An 8,386-nucleotide genomic window follows, 5' to 3' on the forward strand; every position below is an offset into this window, starting at 1 on the left:
TTCACAAAAACGTGAAATTTTCAAAAATCCAAAATATTGGCTGAAAACGACTAAACATCAAGGACTCATTGGGCGAATCGCTCTGGAACTGAAATCGGAATGCTCACTGACATTTCCCCTATCTGAAAGTCTGATAAACGCCGGAAAAATGACTAAGTCCAAGAAAAATTTTTTTTAAACTTTTTTCAATTTTACCCCGTGGGATATATATTCTAAACACACACATTTTGAACTCTCCTGGGGTACCCTCACACATATTATTCCCTCATTTAGTGAATATTTTCACAAAAAAGTGAAATTTTCAAAAATCCAGAAAATTGGCTGAAAACGACTAAATATCAAGGACTCATTGGGCGAATCACTCTGGAACTGAAATCGGAACGCTCACTGACAATTCCCCTATCTGAAAGTCTGATAAACGCCGGAAAAATGACTAAGTCCAAAAAAAAATTTTTTTCAACTTTTTTCAATTTTACACCCGTGGGATATATATTCTACCCACACACATTTGGAACTCTCCTGGGGTACCCTCACACATATTATTCCCTCATTTAGTGGATATTTTCACAAAAAAGTGAAATTTTCAAAAATCCAAAATATTAGCTGAAAACGGCTAAATATCAAGGACTCATTGGGCGAATCGCTCTGGAACTGAAATCGGAATGCTCACTGACATTTCCCCTATCTGAAAGTCTGATAAACGCCGGAAAAATGACTAAGTCCAAAAAAAAATTTTTTTCAACTTTTTTCAATTTTACACCCGTGGGATATATATTCTACCCACACACATGTGGAACTCTCCTGGGGTACCCTCACACATATTATTCCCTCATTTAGTGGATATTTTCATAAAAAAGTGAAATTTTCAAAAATCCAAAATATTAGCTGAAAACGACTAAATATCAAGGACTCATTGGGCGAATCGCTCTGGAACTGAAATCGGAATGCTCACTGACATTTCCCCTATCTGAAAGTCTGATAAACGCCGGAAAAATGACTAAGTCCAAGAAATTTTTTTTTAAAACTTTTTTCAATTTTACCCCGTGGGATATATATTCTAAACACACACATTTGGAACTCTCCTGGGGTACCCTCACACATATTATTCCCTCATTTAGTGGATATTTTCACAAAAAAGTGAAATTTTCAAAAATCCAGAAAATTGGCTGAAAACGACTAAATATCAAGGACTCATTGGGAGAATCGCTCTGGAACTGAAATCGGAACGCTCACTGACATTTCCCCTATCTGAAAGTCTGATAAACACCGGAAAAATGACTAAGTCTAAGAAAAAATTTTCTTAAACTTTTTTCAATTTTACCCCGTGGGATATATATTCTAAACACACACATTTGGAACTCTCCTGGGGTACCCTCACACATATTATTCCCTCATTTAGTGGATATTTTCACAAAAAAGTGAAATTTTCAAAAATCCAAAATATTAGCTGAAAACGACTAAATATCAAGGACTCATTTTGCGAATCGCTCTGGAACTGAAATCGGAATGCTCACTGACATTTCCCCTATCTGAAAGTCTGATAAACGCCGGAAAAATGACTAAGTCCAAGAAATTTTTTTTTTAAACTTTTTTTTAATTTTACCCCGTGGGATATATATTCTAAACACACACATTTGGAACTCTCCTGGGTTACAATCACACATATTATTCCCTCATTTAGTGGATATTTTCACAAAAACGTGAAATTTTCAAAAATCCAAAATATTGGCTGAAAACGACTAAACATCAAGGACTCATTGGGCGAATCGCTCTGGAACTGAAATAGGAATGCTCACTGACATTTCCCCTATCTGAAAGTCTGATAAACGCCGGAAAAATGACTAAGTCCAAGAAAAATTTTTTTTAAACTTTTTTCAATTTTACCCCGTGGGATATATATTCTAAACACACACATTTGGAACTCTCCTGGGGTACCCTCACACATATTATTCCCTCATTTAGTGAATATTTTCACAAAAAAGTGAAATTTTCAAAAATCCAAAATATTAGCTGAAAACGGCTAAATATCAAGGACTCATTGGGCGAATCGCTCTGGAACTGAAATCGGAATGCTCACTGACATTTCCCCTATCTGAAAGTCTGATAAACGCCGAAAAAATGACTAAGTCCAAGAAATTTTTTTTTAAAACTTTTTTCAATTTTACCCCGTGGGATATATATTCTAAACACACACATTTGGAACTCTCCTGGGGTACCCTCACACATATTATTCCCTCATTTAGTGGATATTTTCACAAAAAAGTGAAATTTTCAAAAATCCAGAAAATTGGCTGAAAACGACTAAATATCAAGGACTCATTGGGAGAATCGCTCTGGAACTGAAATCGGAACGCTCACTGACATTTCCCCTATCTGAAAGTCTGATAAACACCGGAAAAATGACTAAGTCTAAGAAAAAATTTTCTTAAACTTTTTTCAATTTTACCCCGTGGGATATATATTCTAAACACACACATTTGGAACTCTCCTGGGGTACCCTCACACATATTATTCCCTCATTTAGTGGATATTTTCACAAAAAAGTGAAATTTTCAAAAATCCAAAATATTAGCTGAAAACGGCTAAATATCAAGGACTCATTGGGCGAATCGCTCTGGAACTGAAATCGGAATGCTCACTGACATTTCCCCTATCTGAAAGTCTGATAAACGCCGGAAAAATGACTAAGTCCAAGAAAATTTTTTTAAAAACTTTTTTCAATTTTACCCCGTGGGATATATATTCTAAACACACACATTTGGAACTCTCCTGGGGTACCCTCACACATATTATTCCCTCATTTAGTGGAAATTTTCACAAAAAAGTGAAATTTTCAAAAATCCAGAAAATTGGCTGAAAACGACTAAATATCAAGGACTCATTGGGCGAATCGCTCTGGAACTGAAATCGGAACGCTCACTGACATTTCCCCTATCTGAAAGTCTGATATACGTCGGAAAAATAACTAAGTACCAAAAAAAAAAATTTTCAACTTTTTTCAATTTTACCCCCGTGGTATATATATTCTACCCACACACATTTGGAACTCTCCTGGGGTACCCTCACACATATTATTCCCTCATTTAGTGGATATTTTCACAAAAAAAGTGAAATTTTCAAAAATCCAAAATATTGGCTGAAAACTACTAAATATCAAGGAATCATTGGGCGAATCGCTCTGGAACTGAAATCGGAATGCTCACTGACATTTCCCCTATCTGAAAGTCTGATAAACGCCGGAAAAATGACTAAGTCCAAGAAAAATTTTTTTTAAACTTTTTTCAATTTTACCCCGTGGGATATATATTCTAAACACACACATTTGGAACTCTCCTGGAGTACCCTCACACATATTATTCCCTCATTTAGTGGATATTTTCACAAAAAAGTGAAATTTTCAAAAATCCAGAAAATTGGCTGAAAACGACTAAATATCAAGGACTCATTGGGCGAATCGCTCTGGAACTGTAATCGGAACGCTCACTGACATTTCCCCTATCTGAAAGTCTGATAAACGCCGGAAAAATGACTAAGTCCAAGAAAATTCTTTTTTAAACTTTTTTCAATTTTACCCCGGTGGGATATATATTCTACCCACACACATTTGGAACTCTCCTGGGGTACCCTCACACATATTATTCCCTCATTTAGGGGATATTTTCACAATAAAGTGAAATTTTCAAAAATCCAGAAAATTGGCTGAAAATGACTAAATATCAAGGACTCATTGGGCGAATCGCTCTGGAACTGAAATCGGAACGCTCACTAACATTTCCCCTATCTGAAAGTCTGATAAACGCTGGAAAAATAACTAAGTCCCCAAAAAAAATTTTCAACTTTTTTCAATTTTACCCCCGTGGGATATATATTCTACCCACACACATTTGGAACTCTCCTGGGGTACCCTCACACATATTATTCCCTCATTTAGTGGATATTTTCACAAAAAAGTGAAATTTTCAAAAATCCAAAATATTAGCTGAAAACGACTAAATATCAAGGACTCATTTTGCGAATCGCTCTGGAACTGAAATCGGAATGCTCACTGACATTTCCCCTATCTGAAAGTCTGATAAACGCCGGAAAAATGACTAAGTCCAAGAAATTTTTTTTTTAAACTTTTTTTAATTTTACCCCGTGGGATATATATTCTAAACACACACATTTGGAACTCTCCTGGGGTACCCTCACACATATTATTCCCTCATTTAGTGAATATTTTCACAAAAAAGTGAAATTTTCAAAAATCCAAAATATTAGCTGAAAACGACTAAATATCAAGGACTCATTGGGCGAATCGCTCTGGAACTGAAATCGGAACGCTCACTGACATTTCCCCTATCTGAAAGTCTGATATACGTCGGAAAAATAACTAAGTACCAAAAAAAAAAATTTTCAACTTTTTTCAATTTTACCCCCGTGGTATATATATTCTACCCACACACATTTGGAACTCTCCTGGGGTACCCTCACACATATTATTCCCTCATTTAGTGGATATTTTCACAAAAAAAGTGAAATTTTCAAAAATCCAAAATATTGGCTGAAAACGACTAAATATCAAGGAATCATTGGGCGAATCGCTCTGGAACTGAAATCGGAATGCTCACTGACATTTCCCCTATCTGAAAGTCTGATAAACGCCGGAAAAATGACTAAGTCCAAGAAAAATTTTTTTTAAACTTTTTTCAATTTTACCCCGTGGGATATATATTCTAAACACACACATTTGGAACTCTCCTGGAGTACCCTCACACATATTATTCCCTCATTTAGTGGATATTTTCACAAAAAAGTGAAATTTTCAAAAATCCAGAAAATTGGCTGAAAACGACTAAATATCAAGGACTCATTGGGCGAATCGCTCTGGAACTGTAATCGGAACGCTCACTGACATTTCCCCTATCTGAAAGTCTGATAAACGCCGGAAAAATGACTAAGTCCAAGAAAATTCTTTTTTAAACTTTTTTCAATTTTACCCCGGTGGGATATATATTCTACCCACACACATTTGGAACTCTCCTGGGGTACCCTCACACATATTATTCCCTCATTTAGGGGATATTTTCACAATAAAGTGAAATTTTCAAAAATCCAGAAAATTGGCTGAAAATGACTAAATATCAAGGACTCATTGGGCGAATCGCTCTGGAACTGAAATCGGAACGCTCACTAACATTTCCCCTATCTGAAAGTCTGATAAACGCTGGAAAAATAACTAAGTCCCCAAAAAAAATTTTCAACTTTTTTCAATTTTACCCCCGTGGGATATATATTCTACCCACACACATTTGGAACTCTCCTGGGGTACCCTCACACATATTATTCCCTCATTTAGTGGATATTTTCACAAAAAAGTGAAATTTTCAAAAATCCAAAATATTAGCTGAAAACGACTAAATATCAAGGACTCATTTTGCGAATCGCTCTGGAACTGAAATCGGAATGCTCACTGACATTTCCCCTATCTGAAAGTCTGATAAACGCCGGAAAAATGACTAAGTCCAAGAAATTTTTTTTTTAAACTTTTTTTAATTTTACCCCGTGGGATATATATTCTAAACACACACATTTGGAACTCTCCTGGGGTACCCTCACACATATTATTCCCTCATTTAGTGAATATTTTCACAAAAAAGTGAAATTTTCAAAAATCCAAAATATTAGCTGAAAACGACTAAATATCAAGGACTCATTGGGCGAATCGCTCTGGAACTGAAATCGGAACGCTCACTGACATTTCCCCTATCTGAAAGTCTGATCAACGCCGGAAAAATGACTAAGTCCAAGAAAATTCTTTTTTAAACTTTTTTCAATTTTACCCCGGTGGGATGAATATTCTACCCACACACATTTGGAACTCTCCTGGGGTACCCTCACACATATTATTCCCTCATTTAGGGGATATTTTCACAATAAAGTGAAATTTTCAAAAATCCAGAAAATTGGCTGAAAACGACTAAATATCAAGGACTCACTGGGCGAATCGCTCTGGAACTGAAATCGGAACGCTCACTAACATTTCCCCTATCTGAAAGTCTGATAAACGCCGGAAAAATAACTAAGTCCCAAAAAAAAATTTTCAACTTTTTTCAATTTTACCCCCGTGGGATATATATTCTACCCACACACATTTGGAACTCTTCTGGGGTACCCTCACACATATTATTCCCTCATTTAGTGGATATTTTCACAAAAAAGTGAAATTTTCAAAAATCCAAAATATTAGCTGAAAACGACTAAATATCAAGGAGTCATTGGGCGAATCGCTCTGGAACTGAAATCGGAATGCTCACTGACATTTCACCTATCTGAAAGTCTGATAAACGCCGGAAAAATGACTAAGTCCAAGACATTTTTTTTTTAAACTTTTTTTAATTTTACCCCGTGGGATATATATTCTAAACACACACATTTGGAACTCTCCTGGGGTACCCCCACACATATTATTCCCTCATTTAGTGGATATTTTCACAAAAACGTGAAATTTTCAAAAATCCAAAATATTGGCTGAAAACGACTAAACATCAAGGACTCATTGGGCGAATCGCTCCGGAACTGAAATCGGAATGCTCACTGACATTTCCCCTATCTGAAAGTCTGATAAACGCCGGAAAAATGACTAAGTCCAAAAAAAAATTTTTTTCAACTTTTTTCAATTTTACACCCGTGGGATATATATTCTACCCACACACATTTGGAACTCTCCTGGGGTACCCTCACACATATTATTCCCTCATTTAGGGGATATTTTCACAATAAAGTGAAATTTTCAAAAATCCAGAAAATTGGCTGAAAACGACTAAATATCAAGGACTCATTGGGCGAATCGCTCTGGAACTGAAATCGGAACGCTCACTAACATTTCCCCTATCTGAAAGTCTGATAAACGCCGGAAAAATAACTAAGTCTCAAAAAAAAATTTTCAACTTTTTTCAATTTTACCCCCGTGGGATATATATTCTACCCACACACATTTGGAACTCTCCTGGGGTACCCTCACACATATTATTCCCTCATTTAGTGGATATTTTCACAAAAAAGTGAAATTTTCAAAAATCCAAATTATTAGCTGAAAACGACTAAATATCAAGGACTCATTGGGCGAATCGCTCTGGAACTGAAATCGGAATGCTCACTGACATTTCCCCTATCTGAAGGTCTGATAAACGGCGGAAAAATGACTAAGTTTAAGAAAAAATTTTCTTAAACTTTTTTCAATTTTACCCCCGTGGGAAATATATTCTACCCACACACATTTGGAACTCTCCTGGGGTACCCTCACACATATTATTCCCTCATTTAGTGAATATTTTCACAAAAAAGTGAAATTTTCAAAAATCCAGAAAATTGGCTGAAAACGACTAAATATCAAGGACTCATTGGGCGAATCGCTCTGGAACTGAAATCGGAACGCTCACTAACATTTCCCCTATCTGAAAGTCTGATAAACGCCGGAAAAATAACTAAGTCCCAAAAAAAAATTTTCAACTTTTTTCAATTTTACCCCCGTGGGATATATATTCTACCCACACACATTTGGAACTCTCCTGGGGTACCCTCACACATATTATTCCCTCATTTAGTGGATATTTTCACAAAAAAGTGAAATTTTCAAAAATCCAAAATATTAGCTGAAAACGACTAAATATCAAGGACTCATTGGGCGAATCGCTCTGGAACTGAAATCGGAATGCTCACTGACATTTCCCCTATCTGAAAGTCTGATAAATGCCGGAAAAATGACTAAGTCCAAGAAATTTTTTTTTTAAACTTTTTTTAATTTTACCCCGTGGGATATATATTCTAAACACACACATTTGGAACTCTCCTGGGGTACCCTCACACATATTATTCCCTCATTTAGTGGATATTTTCACAAAAAAGTGAAATTTTCAAAAATCCAAAATATTAGCTGAAAACGACTAAATATCAAGGACTCATTGGGCGAATCGCTCTGGAACTGAAATCGGAATGCTCACTGACATTTCCCCTATCTGAAAGTCTGATAAACGCCGGAAAAATGACTAAGTCCAAGAAATTTTTTTTTAAAACTTTTTTCAATTTTACCCCGTGGGATATATATTCTAAACACACACATTTGGAACTCTCCTGGGGTACCCTCACACATATTATTCCCTCATTTAGTGGATATTTTCACAAAAAAGTGAAATTTTCAAAAATCCAGAAAATTGGCTGAAAACAACTAAATATCAAGGACTCATTGGGCGAATCGCTCTGGAACTGAAATCGGAACGCTCACTGACATTTCCCCTATCTGAAAGTCTGATAAACGTCGGAAAAATAACTAAGTCCCAAAAAAAAAATTTTCAACTTTTTTCGATTTTACCCCCGTGGTATATATATTCTACCCACACACATTTGG

This window comes from Phyllobates terribilis, unplaced genomic scaffold (genome assembly GCF_046119375.1).
Source record: "Phyllobates terribilis strain yellow unplaced genomic scaffold, ASM4611937v1 Scaffold_31__1_contigs__length_13893835, whole genome shotgun sequence".
In the NCBI taxonomy this organism is placed as follows: Eukaryota; Metazoa; Chordata; class Amphibia; order Anura; family Dendrobatidae; genus Phyllobates; species Phyllobates terribilis.